Here is a 19,198-nt window from a genome sequence, read left to right on the forward strand (position 1 = left end):
CAAATAGCAATCTCTTCAAAAATGTCCAAAAATTATCTCCAGCTGTTATTCTCTGTGCAAATATATTTTCAACAAAGAGGATATAGACATTTTAATATACACACGGGCTTCCTAAATTTTACTTCTCTTTTACTGTTTTATAAGGAGCCCAAGAAATCTCAGAATATAAATTTTACTGAAACAAGGAAGTAAAAGTAGACGGGGAATTAAGGAAATAACTAATACAACAAATGAGAGGCATAGGGAATTTCCAGGAACAGCAGAAGGGAAGTTTCACAGTAAGAATTATGTCACAGGTCAAGGGGAAAAAAACAAAAACCAATTAATATTGGACCAAGAGGACAGAGGATATAAGGATGCAATTATTACCAGGAAAACATAAATTGCACCAGAAAGCAAGCACTCATTGTTTATTTCTTGGCTCTGCTGCTCAGAAAATTTCTAATGATTTACACAGTCAATACTATTCGAAAAATACCTACACTATTAGATGGAAGGTGAGAAGTATGTATATAGATGTGAAGGATGGAGTGGTATTGTATTTAATACATAAAAGTTAGATCCTTCTCTTCTACAGGAGGAAGTTGTATTAAAAAAAAAAACAGCTTTTTTTTTTTTTTTAAACATCAAGAACACTTTAAGTATGTCATCTAAAAATAGTTCAGTATTCTAAAATTTAACATGGGGAGTGGGACAGGGTGGAGCAAATAAGGCAATTGTCTGTTTTTCTTTAAGTTTAAAAATATCATTTGTCCTTTTAAAAAACTAACAAACATTCATTTGATATCTATATACATTTTAAAAACAAGATTGTAAGTGAATTGAGCTGTGCTAAGCAGTCCTTTACTTTTTTCCTATCTTGTGACTCTTGCCTTCACTCTCTTGGTTTTGCTGTGGCATCTTCATTTTCCTAAGTATTTCCCTGGAAACCTGTCTTCTCAGGATAAAGTTTTATTTCCTGCTTTAAAAAGTTTGAGGCCATCCATTATGTATCTCTTAAAATCTCTTCAAAATACAGTCCCTCCTTGACCCAGGTACTGTCATCCCTTACTTGGAATCCTGAGTTTCTGTGAAGGTATTTTTGGGCATGGAGAGTTAAGTTCATGTTTCTGTTAAGAGATTTGTGTAGAAATTTCAGTAACCATTCTACCTGCGTCATTTCTGTTTAGCTGGAAAATTTTATTGAAATCTTTACAAACATTTGCTATATAATTCTACAATCAGAAAATCAACACAAAAAGTGTAATTCTTTGTTTAGAATTTGACCAATTGCTCTATGAGTATGAGTGAACTCCGGGAGTTGGTGATAGACAGGGAGGCCTGACGTGCTGCGATTCATGGGGTTGCAAAGAGTCGGACATGACTGAGCGACCGAACTGATGTGGAATCTAGAAAAATGGTACAGATAAACCTATCTTCAGGGCAAGAATAGACATAGAGAATGGGCATGTGGACACAGGAGAGGAAGAAGAGAGTGGGAAGAATTGAGAGAGTAGTACTGACATATAATATGGCCATGTGTAAAGTGGATGACTGGTGGGAAGCTGCTGTATTGCACAAATTCAAGATAGGAGTGAGTGATATATTTGTAAAATAACAAAAATTGATTTTTAAAGGAAGAGAAAAAGTGAGAAGAAGGGGTGAAGGCCAGATGTTGAAGCTCCTTGTATAATATTTCAAGGAGATTGAACGTTATTCTGGAAGCAGAATAGAACTGTTAAGTAATTGTAAATAGGGAAAGGGACGGGTAAGTGTTTTCATTTTTAAAGGGCCAAGTTAAAAGCAGTACATTGGGATGAGAATCTACATAGAAAACTAAGCAAATACTGGGAAGATAGATAGCTCTGCACTAAGACTTGTGTTCAGTCTAATGAGGAGAAGGTGGACTCATTCCTGACAGCGTTTGGATTAGTGGGAGAATGGTGCAGTTCATGGCAGCAGCTGTGGCAAAGGGTTGTAAAACGAAAGCATGCCCTTACAGCCATCATCATGAGTGGGAGAGAGATTCTGGTTAAGCTTTTATTTTATTTTTTTTTTTTTGATGGTGCTCTGGAGCATAACAGCAAGGGTAGAAAGAAAATTAATGAAAACTGGGTAAGAACTGAGTAACAGTCCTGGTAAAAGCAGAGACAATACACTAAAGGTCAAAGGAACTGAGGGGCTTGACACTTCTTTTATATTGGCTCAGGCTGAAGTGACATAGCATTTGCTCTACAAATAGCAGAGCAGATAATATGAGCCTGCACAGACTTCAGTTGATATTAACATTAGGAAGTATTTAATCCCCTAATTTCTCACTTTCCCAATTCACATTCCAGGCTGAGGTTGGTGGACTTAGGGCCATGCTCAGCCTCATGGGAGCTGGTGAAGAGATGTGGGGATGAGAGTGAGGAGCAAAGATCAACTGCAAACAGCCATGGAAGAGTAAGCAGGAGACATCGATCCTTTGATTTACTTAGTCTAGAGTCAATAACTGGACCTTGTCGGAAAGAAACAATGGAAAAAATTATTATATGAGCCTGCTTTTTGTTGAACATGTAATCTTTCTTGTTTGGCCAGTAGATGTGTAAAATGTAGATGCATTATGACAGTTCAAAAAGGATAGGATGGAAGAGAGGAGAATCTAAGCCTAATGACAGTGGGGGAAAAGGAGACTCTGGAAGAAATCATCTGGATAGTTTTTGCAGTTGAAAACCATTGCCACTGTTTGCCGCCAAGCCTGATATGCTCCGAGAAGAAAGGAACATATGTAAACAAGAATAAGAAAGCTACCTTTTTATTCTGGCATCAGTCACAACAACGGTTTTGAGGATACCTGTGATGTGTTAAAGAGTTTTCAGAAGCACATCATGTGCAGGAATATTTCAGGTAAGAAAACGGATTGGCTTGAATCCTTTTCATTTCAGATTGTACCTGCTGCTTAAATGGGTACTCAAAATACTTCTTTTGACAAAAAGCAGTAATGTAACTCCATCTGTAGTAAACTTCTAGACAATAATATTAAAGAACACACATATCCAAAAGCACATTATACTAATTTGACCCTGCATAAAACAGACTCCAAGAATAGACTACGTTCCCAAGTAGCCAATGGATATTTATTGTATTATTTCCCTTTTTTTTACTGTTAACAAAGAATTAAATCAGTTATCAGGAGTCTTCTGTAATGTAATTATTGAACCATTCAGATTTAAGGATCCAAAGTGCTGCCTTTGATTGTACTAAAGAGTGAATAAACCCACCTCTAGGCCCATGACAAGTATCTATAGTCTTTAAAATGATTTAAGCCTTATTGTCTAATTAAAAGTTAAATATTTAACTTGAATTTTAACTTTTTAACTTCCATTTCCTGTTGTAAATTATTATTTCTGGTTCACATAAAAAAAAGCTACACATCTTACTTGAAAACAGGAAAGATGAAATAGAATCATACAGAAGAGTAAACCGTAAAGAGACAATGAAAAATGAGCATCTTTCTTGGTTTAGATCGTATCTTCAAGGGTAACTAAAGGCCAAATTTCATGAAGCTCAATCAAAACATCCTATCCTCACTAATAAGATAATATGATAAATAAAGCAGAGTTGGAAAATAAATAACTATTTCTTCTTTATTGCTTTTATTCTATTCTAAAACCAATCAAGAAACTCAAAGATGAAGAAACTTAATCTTACATATGAAACTGGTAATCTTGAGCCTATTAAATAGCTCATGTTTAAAGATCATATATGTATAAGTCAAAAAAAGTGTTATATTTAGCAATATTACAAATACATTAAATATTACATTGTGGAAGATATTTTTTCATGTGTGACTTATAGAATAAGCCTGATTTATATAAACTTATCTCCTTCTCTCTTCAGAGCCTTCCACCTGCAACACTTTCTGTACATATCTGTAACAAGTTACAAAGCAAATTATTAGCATGGGACATTTGTCAGTTTCTACTCATTTAAAATCCATACATTGCTTAAAGATTATTCAATCATGAACTTAAATCACTTAATTAGATGTTCTTTTCTTTAAGCATAACTGATGATAATGACAGTCCATTATGTAAAAGAAAAAGATTATCTCACTTTTTTTAGTAGGCATCTAGAATGTCTAAGTAGTAAGTTTTTAAACCACATTTATATGTTTAGCCTAGATATATATTTCCAGAGATATTTTGATTCATCATAATTCCCAACTCCAAAATTCCAGTCTCTGATTATTAAATTCTTTTCTATATAGTAAGTGGAAAGACCCTTTAAAATCTTCACAAGTAACTTTCACTAAATAAAATTAAAATTTTATTCCATTTATTTCCTATATGCCAATGGTTTATATTTACATAAAAGATTAGTGTTTATGGTATAAGTACAAAAAATAATCAGTTCCCTAACAATCTGTGCCCTTTGTAGTTATTATACATAGATCAATCTACTTTTGTGGTCCTTATTGATCATCATCATATTGCTAGCTTAAGAGGAATCAAATTTTGTATTAAAATACGCAATGGGTTGAGCATACCATAGGGCTTAGGGAGGAAATTACAAAGAACTGTTAGAATCTTATCACCAAAGTACAGGAAAGTGGATTTCATGGAAGTAAGTTTAATTACTGAAGTAGCAAAGAATTTTATCATGAGAGAGAAAACAGCCCCTGACATCCAGGACCTGGCCCGGTGCTATCACTTAGGTCTTGTTGTCTCTGGACACTGCCCTGGCTCTCACACCTGGCTGTGGTATCCTCATGTTGAACAGAACCAATTTCACAGAACATCAACTTTAGGCAAGGACACTCTATGACCATGAAGAGTCAAGACAAAAACAAAACGCTCTGTAATTATGTCTGAATACAGACCTCTTATGAACACTGTCTAAGCCACAGGCATCATGTGTCCCCCTTTCCCAGCTAATCTGGGTCACTGCTGCTGCATTACCAAGATAGGCTTATCTTCCCTCTTCCTAGATAAGACTTTTTAAGGCACCAAATTGTAAAATTACCCTGCTTCCTGACAACGTTCAATTCAGAGTAATGCTCTACTTCCTTAAACCCTCTCCCCAGATCACTCAACCGAAGTTCAGCTTTTATCAGAGGTTCTTTTCAACGGCTTCTGACCCCATGGTACACTTTTTCCTCTTGGCAATAAGTAATGAACTCAACTTTTTCAACTACAGGTGTCTTCTTGGTAGTCTCTGGCTTAAGGCAAGGACAGTAATAAGTCAGCTAAAAAGTTTGACCCCTCATGCCTGTGTTATCAGGTAGTTCTGATGCATTTGGTTATATAATTTCCCAGAATTTTGGAGAAGAGTAAATAGAACATCAGGCTTCCCTGGTGGCTCAGCAGTAAAGAATCCACCTGCCAATGCAGAAGATGTGGGTTCAGTCTCTGAGCAGGGAAGATCCCCTGGAAAAGGAAATGGCAACCCACTCCAGTACTCTTGCCTGGGAAGTACAATGGACAGAGGAACCTGGCAGGCATACAGTCCATGGGATCGCAAAGAGTTGGACACAACTTAGCAACTAAAACAACAACAACAAATAGAACTTCACAGAAGGAACATTAGTAGATGACACAGTGATGAGGAACAGGAGAGATTATTACGGGGTATGCAAAACGACACTAGACAAAGATTCTGAGGCTAAAGCTACTGTTTCAAGTATGGAGTGAAATATCCCACTGAGATGAAGAACATGATTCAGGGCACAAGGAGAGGCAGACCATGAGCCAAAGAACCATGAAACACCAAAGAGGCTTATAACCCTGTTTCACAACTAGAAACAGGGTTATAAGAAGAAAATTTTAAGTCTGAATACCAAGTCTTAGCCACTATGTTGAAAATATTATACTATTCTTATATGTATATTATATTGTATCTATAAGAAGCATGGCTTCCCTGGTAACTCAGCTGTAAAGAATCTGCCTGCCAAGCAGGAGATGTGAGTTTGATTCCTGGGCTGGGAAGACCCCCTGGAGAAGGAAATGGTGACCCTACTCCAATATTCTTGCCTGGGAAATCCCATGGAAAGAGGAGCACAAAAGAAAAGCTAAATATCACTAGGAAACTAATAACCCTCCCAGTAAAGGGTTATCAAGATAAGTGTAGGTTAATTTTAATAATTTAGAAGAGATTAAGATAAAGTGTGTATTTAGAAGGGATTAAAATGTTAGATAATCAGCAAGATGGGAAGATCAGGGTACAAATGTAAAAAATAAGAGTAACGATGACAATGATGATGATGACAGTTATAAAATTATAACAACAATATGACACATAACATGAGTTGCTTAGAAGCAGGCATTATGGCTACACTTGGGCTGCACGCTCTGTGTTTGCCCAGCCATAAGACTGAATAAAGAGCTCAAAGTCAGTGGCAGACACATCAGTGGTATAATGAATGGGGGATCTTACATGTCAGAAGCAAGTTCCTGAATTGACACTCTACCATGTGTGGCAGACAATGGGCAAGACATGGCAGCAGTCTGCTGGCAGAGGGCCAGAGGATGTGGAGAGGGAAGTTAGCAGTTGATATCAGGTTGAGTCATCAGTTACCAGAGAAACCAATAGAGGGGTGCATCCCTCATTCCCCTTTGATAAGCTATCTTGGTGGAGATGTTTTGATCAGGAGATTAGGACAGCAGTGCCCACTAGCTATTTTACTCAGCTCCTGGACTGTGATGAACTAGATGGGTGGGATGGGGGTGGGGCAGAGGACAGTCCAAGAGGGAGGGGATATGTGTATACATATAACTGATTCAGTTCCTTGTATAGCAGAAACTAACACAATGTGGTAAAGCCAAAAAAAAAAAAAAAAAAAGCAAAGGAAAGGAAGAGAAAGATTGGAAGAATCACTAGCTGGGGCCAGGGACAAGTTTGTAGGCATTTATTGATTAGATTCAGTGATTAACAAGGAAGGTCAGTAGGATGTGAGTAGGGTGTAGGTGGGCAGGGAATGGTTGAGCAAGGGATGTACAGAGAGCAAGAGAATAGCCTAAGCATGGCCTAAGCATACAAGCATTCTTAGTTACTCTCATGCATGCCAATATTTTGAGATCTAATGTGTTAAAGCTAGTCTGATTTAAACAACTATTAAAATTGAGCCTAGTGCTATGAGATAATACTTCATACTCTGTAGTTTCTACCACTCACCTAGTAGTCCTTATTTTCCAAAAGAAGGAAGAACTTAAAACTATGTAAGACTCTGAACCGGAGAAGGCAATGGCACCCCACTCCAGTACTCTTGCCTGGAAAATCCCTTGGACAGAGGAGCCTGGTAGGCTGCAGTCCATGGGGTCGCAAACAGTCCGACACGACTGAGCGACTTCACTTTCACTTTTCACTTTCATGCATTGGAGAAGGAAATGGCAACCCACTCCAGTGTTCTTGCCTGGAGAATGCCAGGGACGGCGGAGCCTGGTGGGCTGCCATCTCTGGGGTCGCACAGAGTCGGACACGACTGAAGCGACTTAGCAGCAGCAGCAAGACTCTGAACTTGGCTTACCCATGATGGTACATGTCCTCACCTAATCTTATCTTGCCCTCAACCTCTTGCCTACATGGCAAGCACTTGCCAGGCAGTCACGCCTGCAACCTGAACCAACTTCTTCTGATCTGGTCCTTCACCACTGGATCACAACCCAGAAGATACACAAATTCTGGCTCCATTCTTTTTGCAATGATTTTTACTGGTTCTCATAGTGGATCATTTCCCCTATCAAGCTTTTTGCATTTTTTTAAACTATTAGATTACTTTTGAAGCTACTTTCCTATAATAGTTTGAATCATTCACTTTGTTTCTCATTTATTTATGCTTTTATTCTTCCATTGACACTGGTAAATGTTTCATTGACCTGTAGCCACTGAAACAGTAAAATAAAATAAATTCCTTAAGCATTCTTAGCCTGGGCTTCTAATTGGGATGAAATGAGGGAATCAACAGGACAAAAACCTGGTATTTTCATGCAAGGAGCTCACAGAATCCCTAGGAAGACAGCTTTGTAAACAGACAATTATAATATTAATTTACTGTGACACTTACACCCAGGTGGGAAGAAAAATGGTGGTTCATGTAAGAAAGTGAAAGGACTGCTGGTGGAAGAAGTTATAGCTTACTGCATATAGTATACAGGGTCCAGGTAAGGAATGGGGAGACAGCAAAGGGATTAGGGGCATGCCCCTAAAATGCAGATGCATAAGAAATTGTACAACTGGGGAAATACAGTTTGGTAAGGCTTTGGTACATGGTACGAGTTTTGGAAAAGAAAGGACACTGAAGAGGTGGGCACAAATGACATCATGAAGCCCTAATGTAATGCATAATATACCAGGCTGAGGGTTTGGCCTGAATACTTAGGAATTCATTCTCTCAGAAATTTCTCTTGAATACAATACAGAGTCACTTGGGGATTTTAGAAGGTAGCGTGAACAGGCAAGATTGGTTAGTAATGAGCTAGGTAGAGGGCTTAAAAAACAAAATGAATTCTAGGTTTTAGGCTCAGAGCAACAAGATAAAAAGAGATCTGGGGTGGGACAGGATAGCTCTATCTAGCGTCCTCACTAACTGCAGGACCCGAGGCCAGTATCTTAATCTCTGTGAGCATGTTTACTCACACTGCCTATTTAAAACTATTTGAGAATTAAATAATGACAGTTAACCCTTCTTCAGAACTTATGTGCAAGGCATTTACATATTTTACATAGCCACTTGCTTATTTTGAGCAACTGGCCCATAAAGGCAGTACTTTGATTAATCTTATTTAACAGACAAGGAAGCAGAGATACAAAGAGGTTTAATATGTTCCCCAAGGTCACAGAGCTGGAAAGTGGCAGTTTCCAGGTTTCAAATCTTTTCAATCCAGCTGCAGAGAGTATTTCAACCAGTGATTCCCAGTGCCTCTCATTAGATACTAGGCATTTTTCATAATTATTATGAATGCCCTGAACATACCAGTAGGTTATAATTGGCTATTATAATTTAATCCAGCCTGTTAGTTTAAAAGTATTTGCAGAGTACATATATATGCATGTTTTACTGAACTTTAGAAGATACTCAGCAGAGTAGGAAACAAAACTCTATCGGGTTTGTTTGCAATTTTGAGCATAAATGCACCTCATAAATCAAAGCACAGTAACAAGATAATGTGTTGAAAGAGGTTAGACACTTTCAACTCACGAGTAATGCATCCATGTCTAGAACTTGAGCAGCAGGCACGTAAATGGGTGAGTCTAATGATCAGGGAAGAGATTGGGGTGGTGAAAAGATTTGGGTCTCTTCAACAGCTAGGTTATAGTTGAAACCATAAGAAAATAGATGTTGGTGTTGATGGGAAGGGGGAGCCTAGAAAAACTGCAGAAAGGGCAATCCAAAGGCTAGGCCCAGACAGGAAAGCTCACTTCACTTCTTTGGGCCTCAGAGTCCTCACTTGTTAAAAAAAAAAAAAAATTAGTGAATCATGGTTTAAGAGTGTGCCAGGAACTATTCTCACTTGCAATGTTTGCAGCTTTTGTTGTGAACAAATGTGAACGTTGGAAGACCTGCTGATAGGTGACTTCTAGCCTTAAACCGGAGGGAAGAAGTTCAACTTCATAGCTGCTGCTCTGCCATGGTAAATTATTATTAAACAAGTTTTCTTCTCACAAAAGCCCATTCAAATGGTTTCAATTGCTTTTATTTATTCTACAGGATTTCAGCTCCACAAATGCTCCTGCTGTTACTATGTACAGAGTTCTGCATGGGAGATGTGAGGAAGAAAACAAAATGGCATCTTTCATACGCAGGAGGAATATTAATGAGGTAGAGAAGAGGGAAGGGATCATTATGGTAAGCTTCCTTTCTGTTTGCCCCCTAAGATTAGAATTTACTTTTTCCTTGCCTAATCCTGGTTTTCCTGACTTCATCCGGTAAAACATAGAATTTTGCTGAACTGCTATAACTGAACTATATAGTATGCGAAACAAAGTTTGGATAACAGGAGACAAACTCTTAATGAGGTCAGGACGCAACTCTGACCAATGAATTGAGAAAGAAAATAGAGAATGATGTCTGTATCTCTCCATTTGCTGTGGCCATTACATCCGCCTCAAGGGAGGGCTTTGGAGGTATGTGTGGTTAGGCTAACAAAGAACATCTACTATGCTATGGTTTCCCATGAAGTAGGAAGTGGAGAAATCAAAACCTGTACTTTCCCTGTTCAGTTCAGTTCAGTTCAGCACTCAGTCGTGTCCGACTCTTTGTGATCCCATGAATTGCAGCACGCCAGGCCTCCCTGTCCATCACCAACTCCCAGAGTTTACCCAAACTCTTGGCCATCAAGTCGGTGATGCCATCCAGCCATCTCTTAGCAAATCTTAAAAATGACCATTGGACCCAGAGTAGAACTGGCTTTATCTAAAAACTTTGGTAAATGTACTGTAGACACCTAAGAAACTGAACACAGAAGCAAACATATCTAAGCTCTGCACATAGAATGGGAAATAGGATAAGATTTTCATGGCACTGGGTGAGATGAATGAGCTTCATGGATTTGGTTCATTGAGGAATTATCAGTGTCTGTGAATTTGCATACTTAGCATAGCATGAAACATAGAATATTTCTGTTAAATTTTATAATTTTAATAGATGATCTACCCTACACAGGGAGAGAGAGAGTAAAAAACAAAACAAAAGAGACATGCTGAGAAAGGTGAGGGTGGTACTGGTGATGGTAATATTCCGTGAAACTGCTTACCTGAGAATTTCTCACTCACAAAACTGCACACATCTATGTATTACTTTATGGTAGAGATTTATGTCAAGTTGGATATTTTTTAAAAAGTGCTAAGCATAAGAAATGGAGATAAAAGATTTTAAATTGTTTTACATGACTAAAAATTCTTAAGATCTAGTTTAGACCTCATTGGAAGGTGAACCTTTTGGGTTATAAAAGATTTACACCTATTTTTGAATAAATATGTACTATCTGTTTATTAAGTGCTTACTATGTATCCAGCACTAGATATTGCTGATACTAAGTCACAAATGAAACCCAGCCTTCATGGAGTTCACAGCCCAGCAAGAAGTGCAGACTCCACATAGTAGCAAAGGTCTGTAAACAGAAGCCTTATATCAAAGAACAGAGCTGGTATCTCTGAGCACTGGCCTTATCACAGCTCATGGCAATGCATTGGAATTCCCTGTCTACGTGTCTGCTTGGATGTAACTTTTGACCAAGCAGCTCTTAAAGACTGGGCTCATAAAAACTAGATATTTCCATGCAAACTAGAGTCTTTCTGCCAAGAGACCCAACTACAATTTAGATTATATTTGTCCCTCACTGCAGACAAAAACACTTCAATCAGAAATAAATTTAGGAAGCTAAGCTAAAATGGATGGGAATGGGCAAATTTAATTCAGGTAACCATTGTATCTACTACTGTGGGCAAGAATTCCTTAGAAGAAATGGAGTAGACCTCAGAGTCAACAAAAGAGTCTGAAATGCAGTAATTAGGTGTAGACTCAAAAGTGACAAAATGATCCTGGTTTGTTTCCAAGGCAAACCATTCAACATCACAGTAATCCAAGTCTATGCCCCAACCACTGATGCCAAAGAAGCTGAAGTTGAACAATTATACAAAGACCTACAAGGCCTTCTAGAACTAACACTAACAAAAGATGTCCTTTCATGATGGGGGACTGGAATGCAAAAGTAGAAAGTCAAGAGATACCTGGAGTAACAGGCAAGTTTGGCCTTGGAGTACAAAGAAGAAGCAGGACAAAGGCTAACAGAGTTTTGCCAAGACAATGTACTGATCATGCAAAGACCTCTTCCAGCAACACAAGAGATGAATCTACATGTGGACATCACCAGATGGTCAATACCAAAATCAGATTGATTATATCATTTGTAGCTGAAGATGGAAAAGTTCTATATAGTTAGTGAAAACAAGACCTGGAGCTGACTGTGACTCAGAACATCAGTTTCTCATCACAAAATTCAGGCTTAAATTGAGTAAAGTAACAAAAAACACTAGGCCATTTGGGTATGACCTAAATCAAATCCCTTATGATTTTGCAGTGGAGATGACAGATAGATTCAAGGGATTAGATCTGATAGACAGAGTGCCTAAAGAACTATGGACAGAGGTTCATAACACTATACAGAGATGTTGACCAAAACTATCCCCCCAGAAAAAGAAATGCAAGAAGGCAAAAGGTTGTCTGAGATAAGACAGCTGAGATAAATAGCCGAGAAAAGAAGAGGAGTGAGAGGTAAAGGAGAAAGGGAAAAATATACCCAGTTGATGGAGAATTCCAAAGAATAGCTTTGGAATTCCAAATATTTCAAAGATTATCTCTCCAAAGGGGACATAAGAAAGCCTTCTTAAGTGAACAATGAAAAGAAATAGAGAAAAACAATAGACTAGGAAAGACTAGGGATCTCTAGATTAGAGATGTCAAGGGAATTAGAGATGTCAAGGGAACATTTCATGCAAAGATGGGCATAATAAAGGACAGAAACAGGAAGGGCCCACAGAAGCAAAAGGGACTAAGAATAAGTGGCAAGAATACACAAAAGAACTATGCAAAAAAAGATCTTAATGACCCAGATAACCATGATGGTGTGGTCATTCACCTAGAGCCAGATATCCTGCAGTGTGAAGTCAAGTGGGCCTTAGGAAGCATCACTATGAATAAAACTAGTAGAGGTGATGGAATTCCAGTTGAACTATTTAAAATCCTAAAAGATGACACTGTTAAAGTGCTGTACTCAATATGCCAGCAAATTTGGAAAACTAAGCAGTGGCCACAGAACTGGAAAATGTCACTTTTCATTCCAATACCAAAGAAAGGCAATGCCAAAGAATGTTCAAACTACCACATAATTGCACTCATTTCACATGCTAGCGAGGTAATACTCAAAATCCTTCAAGTTAGACTTCAACAGTATGTGAACTGAGAACTTCCAAAGGTACAAGTTGTATTTAGACAATGCAGAGGAACAAGAGATCAAATTGCCAACATCTGTTAAATCATAGAAAAAGCAAAAGAATTCCAGAAAATCATTTACGTTTGCTTCATTGATTATGCTAAATCCTTTGACTATGTGGATCACAACAAACTGTGGAAAATTCTGAAAGAGATGGGACTACTAGACCACCTGACTTGCCTCCTGAGAAACCCTTATGCCAGTCAAGAAGCAACAGTTAGAACCAGACATGGAACAATGGACTGGTTCCAAATTGGGAAATGAGTACATCAAGACTGTATATCGTCACCCTACTTATTTAACTTGTATGCAGAGTACATCATGAGAAATGTTGGGCTGGATGAAGCACAAGCTGGATCAAGATTGTCAGGAGAAATATCAATAACCTCAGATATGCAGAGGACACCACCCTAATGGCAGGAAGTGAGGAGAAATTAAAGTGCCTCTTGATGAAGGTAAAATAGGAGAGAGAAAAAGCTGGCTTAAAACTCAACATTCAAAAAGTTAAGATCATAGCATCAAGTCCATCACTTCATGGCAAATAGATGGGGAAAAATGGAAACAGTGACAGACTTTATTTTCTTGGGCTCCAAAAACACTGCAGACTGCAACCATGAAATTAAAAGGTGCTTACTTCTTGGAAGAAAAGCTATGACAAATCTAGCCAGTGTACTAAAAAGCAGAGACATCATTTTTCTGACCAAGGTCTATCTAGTTAAAACTACGGTTTTTCCAGTAGTCATGTATGGATGTGAGAGTTGGACCATAAAGAAGGCTGAGCACCAAAGTATTGATGCTTTTCAACTGTAGTGCTGGAGAAGATTCTTGAGAGTTCCTTGGATAGCAAGGAGATCAAACCAGTCAATCCTAAAGGTTATCAACCCTGAATACTCACTGGAAGGACTGATGCTGATGCTGAAGCTCCAATACTTGGGCCACCTGATACAAAGAGCCGACTCATTGCAAAATACCCTGATGCTTGGAAAGATTGAGGACAGGAGGATAAGGGGGCGACAAAGGATGACATGGTTGAATGGTATCATCCTCTCAGAGGATATGAGTTTGAGCAAATTCAGGGAGATAGTGAAGGACAGGGAAGCCTGGCATGCTACAGTTTGTGGGGTCGCAAAGAGTCAGACACAACTGAACAACTGAGCAATAACAACAACAAGCCTTAGAGCACACAGTACTCTATATATAATACACAGTTATATTTTGGAGGTATTTCCATGTGTTATATATGTTAGTTACTAGAATTTTAAGAGTCAACTATGCATTTATAATGGCAACAGCAAGATGCTCACTCTGGTATCTTCCTTCTATTCCTCCAGTAACTATAGTATTATTTTTAAGTCACTTGTTTGGCCTATTTTCTCTTGATAGGTCCTTAAGGGGTCTGTTTGTGTGCAGTGGTGGCAAAGTATCCACAGAATTCAACTTGTGTCTTCATCATTTACTAACTTAAGTTTTTCTTTTTTCACTTTCATCAATAGGTTTCATTCCATAGAAACAAAATTTAGAACCACCACCTGAAAATAAAAAGATCCTGGATCCTTGTCAGTGTTCAGCACAATAAGATGTCTAATAATGTTTTCTGTAGCTTACAACAATGTCTGACACACAGTAAGTGCTCAAATATTTTTCAACAAATGCATCGAGAAATAAGTTTATCTGAAAGAGGATGACTATTATGTATTCAACCAAAACAGGTTTCTGCTGTTTTACAGTCCCATCAAAGTAAGAATTGGAGAAGGCGATGGCACCCCACTCCAGTACTCTTGCCTGGAAAATTCCAGGGACGGAGGAGCCTGGTGGGCTGCAGTCCATGGGGTTACTAAGAGTCGGACACAACTGAGTGACTTCACTTTCTCTTTTCACTTTCATGCACTGGAGAAGGAAATGGCAACCCACTCCAGTGTTCTTGCCTGGAGAATCCCAGGGACGGGGGAGCCTGGTGGGCTGCCATCTATGGGGTCGCACAGAGTTGGACACGACTGAAATGACTTAGCAGCAAAGTAAGAATACTTGTAGGAAAGATGCCACTTACTAAAGTGTATACCTACTCTGAGAAGACACTGTATTTAGGGTCCATGAGATGGGACCACTGTACTGAATAACCTTTTATTTCTTTATTTCCAAAGCTTCCTAGAGTGAGATACAAGAAAGACCCCTTATAACAGCACCTGTTACATTTCAAATAGAGTAATAATGAAGTTCTACATAGAATGAAGTGAGCCTCCAAATGAATTTCAATTAGACTGTGTTCTCATGAGTACTAATATCCCTCCCTTTTGATTTAGGCGAAATGGAAGAAATTTGGGGAAATTAAGATGGGAGGAATGTAAGATTGAAGTTTGGAAGATTTAATAAGAGAAACAACACTGAGATCAAACTCATCACTTTTAAAACTGTCCTCACTCGACTTTTAAAGTTCACAAGCACTGAAGGATGCATGGTGCTCTTCTATTTGCGCTCACTGTGGAGTCGTTGGTGAAGGCAGCCAAGCTGTCTGCTATGTCGCCTCCAGAACGTTTGCCAATTTTCTCTCATTTCCTCCTTGAGATGACAGTGTGTGACAAAGGTCTCTGGGTATATTTCAAAACATCTTAAACTATTTAACAATGTAATATCAAGCCCTAATTTTAAAGTGTTATTTATTCTCCAGAAGACTAAATTTGTCAGAAGACACAAAGCTCAATTCACCTTGCCCTGATCCATAAAGAAATGACTAGAAAGTGCACTGTGGAACCAATGGCATACTTATTACTTGCCAGATGTAATGGAGAGAAAGTTTCCAGTGGCTTAGTCAATATGTATACTTCAACATGCAACACACGAAACAGTAAAACTATTTACTAAACTATATTTCTTTTTATATCCCCAGCACACTTACCTAGTTTAGACTGTTTCCTTTTCCTGGCAAACAATTCATTGTTTGTGATTTGAGAGAATCATTTTGGATTAGGCATGATTTCAGATTCCAGGAACCTGGTGTAGACACAGCATCACTCCTCCAGCAGCACCTCCCTCCTCCCCACTCCAGATCTCTGCTTTTAGGTTATAGTAAAGTGGAGAAGGAAATGGCAACCCACTCCAGTGTTCTTGCCTGGAGAATCCCAGGGACGGGGGAGCCTGGCGGGCTTCCGTCTATGGGGTCTCACAGAGTCGGACACGACTGAAGCGACTTAGCAGTAGCAGCAGTAAAGTGATGGCACGCTTTTCAATTTTCATCCAAAGAGCAATCAACAATGTATAAACAACTGACCAATTAAAAGTACTTCTCATCTAAAAGCCCTTCTTTTTCATTTTAAAATTTTGTGAATTTTTCCTTAAAAAATTCAACTGTGAAGTTTAGTTTGTAAATACTAAGAATATTAAATTCCTTAGCTAGTGATCTCAACCAACAATCTATGCTAAAAGCAAAATTAGCCCTAATCACTTCAAGGGCAGTACATTATTATGTATTTCTTCATTCCAAGAAAAAAAATATTCTTTCATTTGATTGGTCCACTCTGCAGTCTTATATGGTCTTTGCCACTGATTTGTTAGCATTTTAAAGCCTTTTTTCCTTTTTTGTTTTTCCTCTTTTGCCTAACAATGATTCTTCTGGGTTTGGGAGCTTACCATTTTTCCCCAGGTTAAAATCTTTTTATTATTCTCAGGTGTTTGCTTTCTTTCTGTAACTCTCAGAATAATTCATTGCAAAGTCGTCATTGTCCTTTACAAAAGGATCAAATTCCAAATAATTACAGTTTGTATTGTACATCCTTTGAAAATATTTCTCCTTTCCCCTTGCCAGGATTGCAGGAGTCTCATATATTGTCCCACAAACCCTACTGCTTTTTCTTAGTCAGGTATACCTGAGAACAGGACAGGTTGCTTGTTTCTCTCCATCTGATCCAGATCCTACCTGAGTTCTTGCATAGGAAGTGAACAGAAGTTAATACTTTTAAAAGTATCAGTCCAGAGTGCTTTCCCCTGTATTCAGCACGGCTCCAAGAGACCATTCTCCAAAGAATTATGGAAGGTGACTCTTTTAAAAGGTAAAGAAGCCTGTTTATTTCATTCTCAAGACTTTGTAACAAAGCATAGAGTCAGATGGAACTGCTTTTTTGGTATCAGCAGTTGTCTCTAAAGAAGTATATCATTATATACTTATTTGTCTCTAAGCATATCCTTAAGTTTCCTGTCTGAATAAGTCTTATATAGCCATAGTATGAAATACACCATATAACAAAAATTCTGCCATGAAACAAAATTCCCTCCCCTCAAATATCTGGTGCCAACAGTCAGTATAATTTCTATGATCACTAGTGATCAGTAATTTTATTTATGGAAATATTTTTTTCTTCTAAGACTTTGTTAAGAGGATTGAGTCTTTTAGATTATTTCTTAAATATACTTGTCAGTCTTGACAAAACACCAAAAAACATTTTTAGGTCCCATGAACAAAGGTCATTCAAATTCTAATCTCATTAAAACATGTTTTTTCAACTTGTAAGCAGAAAATTGAATTTGAGAGCATCCTTTTCAAAAGAGTAACATTTTTAAAACAAGGCACACAAAAGTTTAAATAAAATAAGAAATCAGTTTAGAACAGGACATGACAGATCAACTTAAGAATCTTAAGGAAGAAAAAGTTCCACCAAAATTGTACTTTTAAAAATACTTAAAGTTTTCTGATACTTTGAAAATAAAAGATATGAGAATGTATAAATGGAAATTTCATAGGATCAGTTGAGAGACTAGTGGAAATGAAAATTTTGTCTTAAAAGTCTATCCATTTAGTTAAAAGCTTATAACTCTGTTGAAACAATATCATAAACTAAATTATTACACCAGTTAGTATTTAGCTTCTTAAGGAGTTTGAAATAACAAGTATCAATGTTTACTTGATCATAGTCCATCAACTACAAAGACATTTATAGCCACACCCCTACACAAAAATAATTGTGCTCACCAACTTTTAGAGAAGCTTGCTTGCCCAGATGTAGGATCTTAAAACTGGCTTCAGAGTGACTGTTGTAGGAGGAGATGCAGAAAATAAACACATGATTTCCACAGCTGAGAACTCAGAAATGAGGCTCAGGGTCTTGACCATTCGTCTGTCGTTAAGGTTTTCCTGACATGTGAAGCCATTGACATCCTGAGACTTCCAGCACTTCAGATGCCTAAACCAAGATAAATATAGATCCCTGACACCTGAGCCAGATGAAGTGAACTGTTAACTTGAAAAATCTTGCTCATTTCGGCCCTCCATTGAGGAAAATAAAACCTTTAATCCTTTTCCTGTTAAAACCTGTTATTTTAATTCCTTTGCTTATGAAGCACAGGAATTCAGATCAATCATACACAATCAATCTGCTTCTGTCTATTTGTTGTCATAGTATAGATACAGGTTTGAATTTCTCTTGCTTGATTAAGTTGAAAGAAAACAGTAATGATTATTAAATATTTATTTACAAACTTTTGTCAGGAGGTTTTCCAAGTGAGTCATTGAAATGTAAATATGTATTTGGTAAACTTCCTAGTATGTTTTTCTCGTACATGGTTGAAGTAGTAATGTGGTCCTTTTTGGTTTGCCTCATTTAATGATGTGGAAAGTGTCACGCACTGCCAAGGTACTCTGGCTTAAATTAATCTTTTGGTATAGTTGTATCACATGATAGATTTAAATCGAATTGTGCTTAGTACTGTTGTTAAGCATAAGAATAAGGATCTACCCTCAGTCTGATGAAAGATGTTACTCTGAAGCTATAATTGCAAAATTTCTAACAATAAGTCCCTTCCTGGGATTCATATTATTTATTAAGAATCTATAATACTATATCAAAACAAAGTGGATAAAGAAATTAGAAAAGTCATGCTGCTTTCCTGAGATTTTGAGGTATTAATTATTTTCAGTTAATACAGTCTTTACAGAATGGCACTCGAGAAAAACGATGGCTTTTGGAGTTACCACTTTCTAAATGAAGCTGAACTATAACCAGTATTACCTATCATTCCAGGCAGGAGAGTGACTTTTTTCAAATGGCCAAACTAGTATTTTAATATCTAGTATTTTATTTAGTAGATGCTGTGCACTGAGCACTGTCTACCTTCTTGGCACTTTGCTAAGTACATATCATATACTCTCATTCTCTTTTCTTAACCCTGAAACATCCTTTCAAATCTAGTTAATATTTTTAGGTCCAAATATTTACAGGAAAGAAAGCAGACTCAAGAGGATAAATACTGACAATGGACAT

General features: G+C 37.7%; 1 protein-coding gene across 2 annotated transcripts in view; it reads right to left on the reverse strand.

The window, feature by feature from the left end:
• The window catches only part of CD36 (CD36 molecule (CD36 blood group)), a 93,770-nt gene extending 75,657 nt beyond the window's left edge, over positions 1-18,113 (reverse strand). For both annotated transcript variants that reach the window (XM_059885384.1, XM_059885382.1), the window contains exon 1: positions 17,911-18,113. The gene's annotated coding sequence lies outside the window, so the exon portion shown is untranslated. The remainder of the gene's footprint in view (positions 1-17,910) is intronic.
• Between the last annotated feature and the right edge of the window lie 1,085 nt (positions 18,114-19,198).

Source organism: Bos taurus, chromosome 4 (genome assembly GCF_002263795.3).
Source record: "Bos taurus isolate L1 Dominette 01449 registration number 42190680 breed Hereford chromosome 4, ARS-UCD2.0, whole genome shotgun sequence".
NCBI classification, from domain to species: Eukaryota; Metazoa; Chordata; class Mammalia; order Artiodactyla; family Bovidae; genus Bos; species Bos taurus.